Consider the following 14,864-nt stretch of genomic DNA (forward strand, 5'->3'; position numbering starts at 1 on the left):
TGAAGCAAAGTGATGTGTTTGTGTAAAAAAAATATCCATATTTAAACAAGTTATGAAGTAAAATATCTAGCTTCCGCCAGACAGTCTTCCATATTCGACGTACGAAGAAAGTGTAAAACTCTTGCAGTTCACAAAGCTTACGCTACGTCCTACGCCTTCCCTATTCAACTTATGGAAAAAGTGTAACTGACGTGGCGCCAGTTTACACTTTCTTCGTAACTGATTGTTTTTATTTTATTATTATTTTTATTTTTTTATTTTTTTTGACAGTATTGAATGTATTAGTTTAATTAGCTGAGAAGAAAATGACATATCAGACAATAGGCATAATTAGTCAAAATTCATGAATATTTTATGTTCATTATTTATGTTTTGAATTTGTTCTGTAATTTGATTGTTGAATTTCTTGGAATCGTAAATTTCTCTTCCATTCCAGTGTTATCTCATGAATTGAAAGCGAGCCAGTTCTTCTATTTGGACTATTTTCTGACTCTGAATGGCGCTTTTCTTGAGCTATAGCAATATTTTGCAGTTTATGAACAGTTATTTTGAGACCTGGATTGGTGGATTGAGGAACTGGATGGACACTTTGTGCAGGGAGCTTCTTGAATGTAAATGAAGTCTTTGAACATCTCTCTTCTCCCTTTACTTAGAGGTTTTGGTGTGATGACATGCATTTTTACCTCCCGGTTTCTCTTAAGAGCGGCTGAAAATAGCTACTCCTTAGTCTTTCCTTTTAAATTCAGAATAGTACCAGCATGACAGTACACACCTTTTGAATATATATATATCTTTTCTATTATGAATCACTCTAATCCAAGCCAGGTCTAAACTCAACAGTTTCCCCACTTTATTCTGAAATGAAAATGAAAACTCAAGCATAAAATTAAGTCAATCACATTTCTCTATTCACAATTCACTCATGCAAGAAATTGGCAGGCGCAAACAGAGCAAGGACAAAGGACAGTTAAAAAAATAAACAAAAAACACAACTGTCATGAGTCACCAACAAAAGACTATTCAACAATGTTTTGGTACAATTGTTGCATGCAAATGACCACAAGTTTGACCTTTTCCATAATTCTATATGACTATACTCTGTTTTATTTTTATTTGACACAAATTCAACATTGCTTATGAAAGAACCTCTAGTATATTTACTATTGTTTTTATTTTGTTTGTTGTTGTTTTTTCAATAGACAGAAACTTTTTTTTTCTTTCAAGATTTAATAATTCATGCATAAGTGTGTTTAGAAAATACAAACGTAATGGTCCCACTTTATATTAGGTGGCCTTAACTACTATACACTTTAATCAAAAAATAATTACAATGTGCTTATTGTGTTCATTGTATTGCAAAACACGTTTGTTGCTATTGAGGTGGGACATGGGTATGATTAGGGACAGGTTTGGTGGTATGGTTAGGTTTAAGGGTGGGTTAAGGTGTAAGGGATGGGACAACAGTGTAATTATAAATTTAATTACAGAAATTGAATTACCAAGCACAATGTTCCCTCACCATTCCTGATTTCTAACACACACTCACAGCGTTCGGCGTGGTCTTGCGGCTGTCAGAGCAGAAACGAAAGCTGCTGCTCTCCATATGTTTTTCCATCATCTTCAGCCGTTCATATGTAGATTGCATGAGCTTATTTTGTCCAGTAGATCAAAAGATCTGAAAAAACTCATACATTTACCCGCCCATAGATCCTAAGAGAAATCAGGACACCATCAGGAAGTGGTTGAAAGTGGACAAAAGAGATGGATTAAAACACCAGGTCTCCCCCTCATCCACTAGTGATCCGATCGAGCAAAACGCATCTTAATACCAGGTGTAAACAGGGCTTTAGAGACGAGGAGAAAATGTTTAGCAACGTCTGTGACTAGCAGCCCCTTTTGTGAAAAGGAGTGTGGCCTTCACATTGTGCTTTTCTAAAACACGGTTTCCTTGCGTCCCAACATGCTGAAATCCACGTTGCCTTGGGAACTCTTGAGTGTGAGTGTGAAGGAGGCTGAGAAGTGAAACCCGCTGGGTCGCAGGTGCTGGAAATGAACAGTGTCCAATGATCCTGAAAGACAAGGCAATTTGGCAGGCACCGTCGGAATAATGAGAATAGAATGGTAATGTTGCAGGGCTGAGCTCTCTTGCAGGGGCATTTGTGAGCCGGGCCGAGGCCAGCTTGCATGCACATCGAGGTGTTTGCACATTAACCTGCACAAATAGGGGTTGCAGAACCCCCAGCCATCCACCTAGATGACTGTGTCTGACTGAGGGTAACACTCAACTTGCAAAGTCGTAGTACGGCTCCTTACACATGCAAAACAGACATCTCTTCATGTCAAATATAGCAAGTGCAAGCAGAAGATACCACAGGAAGTAGTATGAGGAAAACATGTCGAAGTAAGAGAGATTGAGAAAGACAGAGCGAGAGAAAGAGGACTCTCCAGAGAGGGATAAAGAGATGGATGAGGCATAGCTGTCTCTTAGGGGAACTGCTCCTCATGTTCTCTCAGACGTGACATATAGTGAATCTAGATTAGACGAACTTGAAAGAAAGGAAGAACTCTACTAACCTGCTGCCAGATGCACCATGGCCAGCTGGAAACATCCTGTAAAATGAGGGAAGAGAGAGACTTAAGACCAGGGGCTGGCTGCACCAGCTGTGCAGAAGTTACAACTTAGCCTAGTTTTGACATAAATGGGCACTAAATTATGCACTACTAAATATTTTTGTGTTGCACCATTAAACTTAAAGCGTAACTCTATGTATAAACTAAATATTTTGCGGAAGCCTCTGATCCAGAGTAAATGTTGGAATAAAATATCAGACCGCATTAAAGGGATAGTTCAGCCAAAAAATGAAAATTATCCCATAACTTTTTCTCACCCTCAATCCTTTCTTCTTTCAGCCAATCACAATTGGAGTTATATTAAAAAATATCCTGTCTCTTCCAAACTTTATAATGGGAGTGAATGGTGCCATTTTTTCTTTTCTTTTGAAGCCCAAAAATGTAATCCATACGGTTATAAAAGCGAAGCCTTCTGAAGCAAAGTGATGCGTTTTTGTAAGAAAAATATCCATAATTATAACTTTATAAACTGTTATCAATAGCTTCCAGTAACATCTGTCCACGTTTATGAGAGAGTCGAGTTCCGGCGTATGACATAGCTGTAGTGTGTAGCAAATTAGCTCAAAATAAATATGAATAATTAATCATAACTAGTTATAATTAATTATAAATATTTGGATAAGTTAATACAATTAACTTAATGTAATAAAATTAATGTTACAATCAATTAACCTGTTGTCTAATGAACACACAGTGTTAATTGTTTATTAATTCTAAGAAATGTTCATTTCCAGGTTATGGGAAATAACAATCTTATTGTACAATACTACTAAAAGCCTGTAGTCAGGATCTGCATGAATAGGGGCTCTAGTTTATGAGCGCAAAACACAGACAACTTTACATGTGACATGAACAAGACTTTATTAACTAGACTAAACTTAACTACTCTAACATTCACACACATACATGCATACAGTTTACCAAGGGAATGAGAGAGAGCTGAAGCAGAGTACAGGAAGCAAGAATTTACAGCATTGTTGGACATTCAGCAGATCAACAGCCTTGAGCAAACCATCAGTTTTAACAGGCCCTTCTTTAAAAGGGGTAAGGATACTCAATGTATCAAATAATGAGACTAAGTTCGATACTTGCATGTCTCTACAAGTTGAATTAAAACTGTCCTGATGCAATTTGTGGAGGCTTCCGTTGAATCTTTGCTGATATTGTCTTGATGAAAGAGAACCAGTTGGATTCAGAGGATCTTTGATGAATGGAAGTCTAGGTCTAGACTGGTCTAGGTCGAAGCCTGGCACAAGCTTGGGGTTCCGTAGAAGCTTCTAGCTTCATCTTAGTTTTTCAGTAAAAGGGAAGAGAGAGGTTGTGATCTTGTGATCAGTGAATATAAGGGGTGAAGATGTCACACCCTCTTAAGGTGTCTGAGCCAATAAGTAGTTGCCCCCTCGGAGGGAAGTTTTACGAGTCTTTGTTCTGTAGCAAGATATTAGCATAAGAAACTGGATTGGATGAATGAGAGAAGAACCTTCTAGATTCTTATAATACTAATGTGTCACAGAATTAGTAACATGTAACATAAATTACCAAATAGGAAACGAAAGTTGGAGTCCATAGATACCAAACATGTTACCAATGTGATTTCAGTTATCTATACATTCGTAACTCTGGAACATTAATACCAAAATTGTTCAAAAGAGAGAATTAATACATAGAGCCTATAAAGCCTATAAAAGGAAAGTCATGAGATGGGAAAATTGGATACATGTTTATACATTTCCCAAGTGGTTATATAGAGAATACATAGGATTAAGAGAGTTTATTTGTCCTTCTCAGAAAGAATGAAGTCAGAGTCACTAGTCTCTGACAAAATTCTTTCTGATCGTAAAAGTACCATGTATCTGTAACAGGACACCTAGTTCTGCCTGTGTGTTTGGGATGCTGGTAGCAGTTTTAGGGGGGTGGGTTCACAGAACTTTGATAGAGTGAGTTTATGGGTAATTCCTTAAATATATTGAATAATTGTGTTTGATCGCTCCAGATGCTACAAGTGTTTACGTTTTTAATGTGTTTTAATTAAGACACATAAAGATCTTATCATTAACATAACATATCTTCAAAAGATCTTCTCGAACCTCCAGGGAATAATAACAGAGGAGGGTCTGCTGGCAAAAAAAGAATGCGACAGAGCTCGTAATAAAACATGAATCAACATTGGCCTGGCTTTTCGGAGATGGCGAGAACTGAGGGATTTGAAATGTTGTAAAAGTTACCATCATTTCTTACTGTATTCACGGAGACAAGAGCCGTCGCTATTTTCATTTTTAAACACTTGCAGTCTGTATAATGCATAAACACAACTTCATTCTTTATTTATCTCTCCAACAGTGTAGCATTAGCCGTTAGCCATGGAGCATAGCCTCAAACTCATTCAGAATCAATGTAAACATCAAAATAAACACTGTACTTACGCGATTAGACATGCGGCATGACGAACACTTTGTAAAGATCCATTTTGAGGGTTATATTAGCTGTTTGACCATTTTTTTATGTTGTTTAAGGCAAGCGCGAGCTCCGTGGTCATGGAGATTTAAAGGGCCACACACCCTGAATCGGCTCATTTCTAATTATGCCCCAAAATAGGAAGTTAAAAAAATGAATTAAAAAAAATCTATGGGGTATTTTGAGCTGAAACTTCAGACACATTCAGGGGACACCTTAGACTTATATTACATCTTTTAAAAAAAAAGTTCTAGGGCACCTTTAAAAGGGCCCAAAGTGCCAAAAGTTATTTATTTATATTTATATATATATATATATATATATATATATATATATATATATATATATATATATATATATATATAATGGCAGCTGTATAAAATGTATCAGTGAATGGCACCTTGTCAAATTGTATTTAACCAACTTGACCTATACTGCCTTCTATCAAATAAAGAGACTTTTTTCATGTGCAGACTACTTCAGCATGTGCCGACAGACAGCAGCCGAAGTGAGAGGCAACAGAGGACTATTTAAAAAAAAAAGTTTCCCACTTTTACAGATAATTTAAGCGGTGAGCGGAAATGAAAGCAACTTGATGAGTGATAGAGAAGTGAATGTTGATCTGAGAACTGTCTGCCGGGATCTGCCACTGAACAAACTTAAAATGAATGATAAAACACAGACTAGTTATTTGAAGCAGAGGCACTTGTGTTTAGGTCGGGAAAACGTGTTCTCATTTTAACGCGAACTAGAAAACAGACTTGGACTTTTGAAAAGCAGAAAAACAAGGAAAGAAAAAAGGCAAATGGGTTTTATTGAAGCCTTGCTTCTTTTATTTTGCTCAGAAAATCAGCAAGCAGTGTTCACTCTCAACTAAAACTGTTTCAGGCAGACATTGTCAGTGTTTCAAAGTTATCTTATCCAGTTTCATCTATAATGGCGTTTTCACTCTTTAAGACCAGTTAGAGACCGTTTACATCACGTTGGCACTGTAGCTCTTAAAGCGATGGTGCGCAGTCGTGTTCCTTGCTATCTTTCCATTATCAACAAGGCTTTTCCAAATGCAGTGAGAAGCCAACAAACATTCCCATCTGTTATCTTGGTGTGAGGTTAATGCTTTTGTTGACCTCCTGATGCCCTAACATCATGTGGGCTACATGTCTTTATCGCAACTCTGCTGTGCACGCTCTGTTTTTTTAAAGTCCCCTGCTTTTCTCTCTAAACAAATCTTGGCTTAAGAACACAACAAACATTTACTGAACCATAGGAGAATTGTCCAGCAGGACACAGGAGAATTACCGGCTATCTTTGAAGACATGCGGGCATCCATCAGGCTACTGCTTGAAAAATTACAACTCATCTTCAAGCCTGTAATGTGGCGTATTCGTATCACCTGAACATCTGGAAGAGCCATAATTATATGACATCGTGAAATACAGTCATTCATGCTTTCAGCCCTGACATTTCAATCAGTGGTGTGCTTGTGTTCTCTGAAGAATGGATGATGTGTCGTGCAGGTGAAAATGAGCTCATCACAAGGTTTCAATAGATTCAAGAATGCACACTGCTGGAAAAACAAGCATACGCTGGTATTTGTTTTTTGCCCCAACACCTGTTGAAGACATGACACTAACCCCTGCGAGGACTTGATGACGCAAACTCTGAATCAACATCCACCCATTCTAAATGTTCTATATTGTACTCATTGCTGTTATATTGTTTTGGAGTGCACTGGAAAGAAAAACTAAAGCATCTAAAATTAGTTTTCAGTTCATATACTTTTTATTTCTTAACATCTTTGAGTCATAGGTAACTCTCGATGAAGAGGTAGAAAGAGATTTGAAATACTGAAATTATGTTGTCATTATCTCAATTGTGTTGCAGCTGGTCTTATTTTGAAAAACAAGAATATGTCATCTCACAGAAAGATGGTGAAGCTCTTTTCAACAATGAGACGATATTGCTTCGCATTCTTAATTTCTTTCTTAAACTTTGTAAATTTCCTGTCTCTTTAAATACTATAATAATGCCATTATACTTGCGATTATACTTAACTTTAGATAGTTCTAAAGGAGGTCAAAGTTTATCAGCAGCAACAACATCCACAGAGCAGATAATGCTGTTTAAATACCAAGGGGATTATAATACAGGATCTTACATCAGCTCGTCCAATATAAAATTCAGGCAATAATGATGCAATTGTTCTTTTCTTAGTTATAAAACATCTCTTTCCACCATGTATTCATCAATTACAGATCTGCAGCATAATTTACTTTCATTTGAAGCAGACCAGTATTTGAAAAAATCTTTAATTTATTTGCTTGGCTATGTAATGAAATAAAAAGTTATTTTAGAATTAATTATTTACAATATTAACTTTTATTTTTTATATTTTCAGTTTCCATTTTAAGTTCTATCAGCAAACTGAATGAAAGGGTTGCAGCTGTTAAAACATTAATGTAATTAATTGTGTTAATTAGTACATTTTCAGCCCAAATATTAGCACATTACACTGCGTTTCAAATTATTATGCAAGTGACACATCAGCAAGATTTCAGTAGAATAAACATTCAGATTTTAGTTTTTCTAAGAAAATGTTTTTTTGTTTATTTATCCATGTCTTTTTAGATAACTGGTATCAATCTCAGACAAAATAATTTGCCAGCTCTATGGAAACCCTATTTAGAGGTTGTTCCACATTATTAAGCAAGTCACAGTTCTCATGCAATATGGAGAGGAAGAAAGATCTTTCTGAAGATGAAAAGCATGAAATGGTCCAATGTTGTGCAAATGGCATGAAAACAATTAATATTGTGTGAAAAATGAATGGAGATTATCAAATTATCATAAGATTTGTGAGTGATTTAGAGTACAGCAGAACTCGGTCAGATAAAGGCTTATTAATGAAAGTTCCTGTCAAAAAAATGAATTTTATTAAAAGGGCAGCTATAAAAAAGCCAGTGTTGAGCAGCAAACAGGTATCTGAAGCTGCTGGTGTCTCTGGAGTCTTAAGAAGCTCTCCATGCAGGCTGGCAGTTGTGCTTAAAGATGCATTTTAGCCACCATTAACCAAACCTCACAAAGAGAAACATTTACAGTGGGTGTAGAAATACATTTTCAAACAGTTTTATTGCTGTGGTGTTTTTTTGCAGCATGGGATAGTGCATAGTGCATTGTGAAAATGACCAATTATGAACTCCACATATCTTGCAAAAGTAATGTTGATACCCTCAGAGAACCTAAAGGGACCTTCCATCTCACTTCCCAATATTCCAGCCCAAATCATCACCCTCTAACTCCTTGCTGACATCGCAGTCTTGTTGGAACGTGGTGGCCATTCACCAACCATCCAGAAATCCATCCGTTTAGACCATCTATTGTAGTACGGCATTATTCAGTGAATAAAGCTATTTAAAAATTAGTCTTCATGTATTTCTACAACCCACTGTAAATGTTTCTCTTTGTGAGGTTTGGTTTGGAGTGGCTGAAATGCATCTTTACGCACAACTGCCAGCCTGCATGGAGAGCTTCTTGAGACTCCAGAGACACCAGAAGCTTCAAATACCCATTTACTGCTCAACACTGGCTTTTTATAGCTGCCTTTTTAATACAATTAATTTTTTTGACAGGAACTTTCATTAATAAGCTTTTATCTGACCGAGTTCTGCTGTACTCTAAATCACTCACAAATCTCATGATAATTTGATAATCTCCATTCAGTTTTCACATAATATTAATTGTTTTCATGCCTTTTGCACAACATTTTCTTAGAAAAACTAAAATCTGAATGTTTATTCTACTGAAAATTTACTGATATGTAACTTGCATAATAATTTGGAACGCGGTGTAATATGGCACTGTTAAAATAGATCTTCATCTCAGGAAATTGGCATAATTCTTAATTCTGTTAGCAATGACTCTTTTCACAAATCTACTGCTCAAAAGTTTGTGGTCTGTAAGATTTTTTTTTTTTTTTTTAAGAGAGCTCTTGTTCTCACCAAGGTTGTATTTATTTGATCAAAAATGCAGTAAAACGGTAATAATCAGAAATATTATTACAATTTAAAATAATATTTTCTATTTTAATATATTATAAATTGTCATTTATTCCTGTTGTGGCAAAGCTGAATTTTCATCAGCCATTATTCCAGTCTTCAGTGTCACATGATCCTTCAGAAATCAATATGCTGATTTAGTGCTCAAGAAATGTTTTTCTTTATCGGTTTTGAAATCAGTTGTGCTACTTTTACTTCTTTCATACTCACCTACACTCACACTGTCAGTTCTGATTGCAGTTCTACCATGTGGACAACCATTAAAGGGATAGTTCACCCAAAACTGAAAATTATGATTTACTCCTATGTGAACACAATCAGAGATATATTTAAAAATATCCTTAGTCCTCCAAAGTTTATAATGGTTGTGAATGGCTGCCCAATTTTGAAGATAAAAAAATGCACCCATCCATACAAAAATGAATCCATATGACTCCAGGGGGTTAATAAAGGCCATCTGAAGCAAATTGATGTGTTTGTGTAAGACAAATATCCTTATTTAAAACTAAGTAAACGTACGTCAAATGCATGTGGCTGTTGCACCGGAAGCTCATTATTTTACTTTATAAAGTTTTAAATAAGGATATTTGTCTTACACAAACGCATCGATTCGCTTCAGAACGCTTTTCATGGAAAAAATTTCATTTTGGGGTGAACTATCCCTTTAAAAGACTGAAAGAAAAATTCCAACAAGAAACGTGCTGTTGAAAAGTAAATTAGGATATTGGGAAAAATGCACAGTCGACGGTCCCTGTGGTCTTCTCTGTCATATTTAATTGAGAGCTCTGCTAATTGAGTCTCTTCGTCATTCAGTCTGATGGCACTCCATTCTCTTCAAAGGCAATGGGCTGCTTGGCATTGCCAAGATCTCCAGTCAAAGAAAAGTTTCCCATCAGCCCATTATAACAAGAGAAACGCAGAGTTGTCTGCATGACCCGTTCTGACTTCTCCTTTGAAGGCGGCATGGGTAAAAAAACACAGCAATTCATGAGAGAGAGAGAGAGAGAGAGAGAGTATGTGACAGTCTCTCCAGTAGTCTGTGGTTTCTGTATGGTTCTCTAGTCTCTCTCATCTCCTCCATTAGAGAAAATACTAGACCATAGGAAAGACATTTTTCAAATCTCAACAGTTTAGAGGAAAGGACTTTTTCTTTGTGATTTTTAAAACAGCTTTGTTTTGGCTAAAATTTGTGAAGCAGACTGTTACTACTATGCAAATTTAGAAGGTGTGAAATTGGTTGTGTAATGTCAGACCGCTTCTGTGCGAAAAAAAAGTGAAGTTTGCCACCCAGTCATGTAAGAGGCAGGATGGAGGCGGAATTAACAAGCCACCTGCTCCAGGGTCCAGTGCCACAAATAAAACGAGAGCAACCCGCTTAAACACACCCCCAGGCTCTGACAGATAGAAATGTGACAGGAATATATGACTGCAACCCTATAATAACATATTAATTCATTTTTGACAAATTCTCAATAGATTTAGGTAATTAATATGAAAATACTTTTAAATTGTTAGTGTAAAGAGGCCGTATTATGCCCTTTTACAAAGTCTTAATTTTGTTTTTGGAATCTACTAGAATAGGTTTTCATGCTTGAATGTTCAAAACACATTATTTTTCATATATTTTACAATGTCGCAGCACCTCTCTTCTCAGTCTGTCAGTAACAGTCTGTTTAGTTCCAGTCTCTATGAAGCCCCTCCTTTCGAAAAGCTCAGTGTGCTGTGATTGGTCAGCTGGACCAGTGTTTTTTTGTAAATGCCACACCCCTTACCATAACCGCATTAGATCCTGGGTGGAAAAACAGAAAACTTGTCGACAAATATGGTGACGACACACTACTAACACAACTCTACCAGGCCCCGCCCCCTTTTTTGCATATGCTTTGGACTGGAATTAATTAAATGAGGAATAAAGTGATGTGTTAATTTCTAGAAGAAATATCAAGACTACAATTTCATTTAAGGCAGTTCAGAAACAGTGTTTACTGATATAGAAAATAACTCCCTTTGGACTGGACTTGTGCTTTATAATTTTGCAGATCTTTTTTTCAAAGAAAGTTGAAAATATAAAAAGGCATAATAGATTCTCTTTAAAGCGAAGTGAGTGATTGAAATTGATTTTGATGGATGGATGTTTTGTTCTCCACAAATGAGTTCTTATTCCATAAGAAATGATGTAGCACTGGACATTTACTTTTAAGTCTCCTTTTATCCAGGTGATTGAGCAGTGATAAAAAGAGTTTCTTCGGTAGGGAAGAGAATGTCTGCCAGTCCAGGAAAAATAGAAAATGTCAGAGGAGATTATCACTCTGACCATAGCCCCAAAGACCAAGTGTCACTCTAATTCAATGATTTATTTTAAAGTTTGCTCTTGTCCTGAGTTCTGTTGCTGATAATGGATTATGGAAGATTTAAAGAAAATTCCTACTGAATCAATGAACTGTATCAGCAAATTTCTCAGTTGAATTAATCAAATATGCTGTAGGTAAGTAAATGTCTACAATTAAACAATTTCAGCTAAAAATATTGAATCGATATAAATTCTGCTCACCAGGTGTGGCTTTGTGTTGATTATATATCAGGGCTCAACAGTTAATATGGCTTGATGGAACGAGGCCAGTGTGAGAGGATTTGGATGAGCTGACAAGAGCTGTCACTTCCCATAAACATTTGATTTCTCAGCATTGTTCTTGCAAATTGAACTGATTTATATGTCACCAAAATGACATTGTCTACATTTGTTGAAATTGTAAGAATTAATTGTGATAGTCCTGGAAGCATTAGTTAGAATGGGCTGAACATTATACACAATTCATAATACAGTGGGTAAAATAAGTATTGAATACGTCAACATTTTTTTTTTTTTTTCATTAAACATGGTTCCAAAGCAGCAATTCACATACAATTTTGAACAGATATCAGTATTAACTTAAGAAATCTACACAGACAGAGAAATCATCATTTTCCAATCCATAAATAAAGCTGTACAATAAGGTTCATTAGTTAATATGAACTAATAATAAACTGCACTTCTACAGCATTTATTAATCTTTCGTAATGTTAATTTCAACATTTACTAATACATTATAATGCGCTGTTAACTAACATGAACAAACAATGAATAACTGTATTTTCATTAACTAATGTTACCGAAGATTAGTAAATAGAGTAACAAATGTACTGCTCATGGTTAGATCATGTTAGTTAATACATTAACTAATGAACCTTATTGTAAAGTGTTACCAAAAAAAGCTATGTGTAACAAAGGGAAATGACTCAGGAAAAAAGTATGAATACACTAACTGAAATTGTATTTAATAAGTCTTTTTTGCAGTGACAGCTTCAAGGTGCATCCTGCATGACCAAACTTTAAATCTTGAATATTCTGGGGGACTCTCTTGTGAATTTTGATCTTCAGTTCTTTCCACAAATGCTCTGTTGGGTTTAGGTCTGGTGATTTACTGGGACATTCTAACAACTTTATTTTCTTCTTCTGGAACCAATTCAAACTCTCCTTTGCAGTGTGTTTTGGATTGTTGACCTGGTGGAAGTTCTGCCAAAGTCTCATCTTCATCATCCTGGTGGATGGCAACAAATTAATCTCAAGAATTCCCAGTACATGGCTCCATTCATCTTCCCTTTAATAATATTGATTCTGCCAGTACCAGGAGAAGAGAAACAGCCCCATACCATGATGCTTCCACCTCGAAAATATCACTGTTGGTATGGTATTTTTAGGGTCATATGCAAAGCCATTTCTTCTCCAAACATGGCATGTTGCCAAAAGATCAATTTTTTTTTTTTTTTTTTTTTGTCTCATCTGACCACACTAAATTCTCCCAGTAGTTCAGACCTTTACAAATGTTGTGTAGAAAACTTCAAATGAGCTTCAACATGTCTTTCCTTCAATAATGTAGCTTTCTGTGGTGAGCGTGCATAGAGGCTGTGACGGTAGACTGCATTTCCTATTGTTTTCTCTGTGACAACTGTACCTGCTGCCTCCAAGTCTTTCTGGATCTCTTTCTGAGTGGTCCTTGGTTCTTAGGCTACACTTCTGACTAACCTTCTGACTCCCTGATCAGAAATCTTGTGAGGAGCTCCTTTGCATGGCCAGTTGACGGTGGAATGATGTTCATTTCAGTTGTGGAAAATGGCCCCAATGGTGCTTACATGAACATTAGGAGTTGGAAAATTCTTCTATAACCAGTACCGATGTTATGTACGGCAAAAATCTTGTTGTGAAAGTCTTGGGAGAGCTCTTTGCCTCTACCCATCATGGGATGTCCAATACTTGCATTCAGAGGTTGGGAAGGCTTTTTCTAACCTAACAACATGCACTAACCCAACTGATTCTAATTCGCACAGGTAGGAGGTAGTGAGGTTCTTAGTGAAATTTGTTGCTTTCTTGACTTGCCTTAGTGTACTGCTTTTTCATAGTGTGTTCAATACTTTTTTCCCATGCCATTTCACTCTATTACACATAACTTTTTTATGGATTGCAGTATTATGATTTCCTTATTTGTATTGATTTTTTGAGCTAATACCAACGTCTGGTCAATGTTTTATGCGAATTGCTGCATTGGAACTTCGTATCATAAAAAAAAAAAAAAAAAAGTTAATGTATTCCAAACTTATTTTACCCACTGTATGTGACCCATGCTGGCAAAATGAGTTGGAATGCGCACTGGCTAATTTCGAGCTACAGGCAAAACAAGTGAAAAATGTCAATTTTGGTCGAAATTGAGATTTTCACAAAAATTAGTTCATTGAGCCATCATCTAGTCATCTCCAAATAGCAATTAAACATCTAAAAGTATCTTTATTTGTACTTTTTCTGAGAGGAGTTCCTTTAACTTTGCATCCAAACTTTGTGAATATTCATAGCGATTTCTCGATGGCATGAGTCTGAAACAGTGAAATGTGATTTTTAATCTCATGCTGATGTAAACAATACGATCATACTCGCACTGACTGACAGATCCGAGCTCACACACAAACACGCCTCAGACAGCGCACAATCCCGATATACAGGTGCTGGTCATATAATTAGAATATCATCAAAAAGTTGATTTATTTCAGTAATTCCATTCAAAAAATGAAACTTGTATATTATATTCATTAATTACACACAGACTGATATATTTCAAATGTTTATTTCTTTTAATTTTGATGATTATAACTGACAACTAAGGAAAATCCCAAATTCAGTATCTCAGAAAATTAGAATATTGTGAAAAGGTTCAATATTGAAGACACCTGGTGCCACGCTCTAATCAGCTAATTAACTCAAAACACCTGCAAAGGCCTCTAAATGGTCTCTCAGTCTAGTTCTGTAGGCTACACAATCATGGGGAAGACTGCTGACTTGACAGTTGTCCAAAAGACGACCATTGACACCTTGCACAAGGAGGGCAAGACACAAAAAAGGTCATTGCAAAAGAGGCTGGCTGTTCACAGAGCTCTGTGTCCAAGCACATTAATAGAGAGGCGAAGGGAAGGAAAAGATGTGGTAGAAAAAAGTGTACAAGCAATAGGGATAACCGCACCCTGGAGAGGATTGTGAAACAAAACCCATTCAAAAATGTGGGGGAGATTCACAAAGAGTGGACTGCAGCTGGAGTCAGTGCTTCAAGAACCACTACGCACATGGGTTTCAGCTGTCGCATTTCTTGTGTCAAGCCACTCTTGAACAACAGACAGCGTCAGAAGCGTCTCGTCTGGGCT

At 36.4% G+C, this 14,864-nt stretch overlaps 1 protein-coding gene across 3 annotated transcripts in view; it reads left to right on the forward strand.

Moving 5' to 3' along the window:
- Nucleotides 1-14,864, forward strand: part of tnr (tenascin R (restrictin, janusin)) — a 248,174-nt gene that overhangs the window by 166,971 nt on the left and 66,339 nt on the right. The window lies entirely within an intron of this gene.

This window comes from Megalobrama amblycephala, linkage group LG17, assembly GCF_018812025.1.
Source record: "Megalobrama amblycephala isolate DHTTF-2021 linkage group LG17, ASM1881202v1, whole genome shotgun sequence".
NCBI classification, from domain to species: domain Eukaryota; kingdom Metazoa; phylum Chordata; class Actinopteri; order Cypriniformes; family Xenocyprididae; genus Megalobrama; species Megalobrama amblycephala.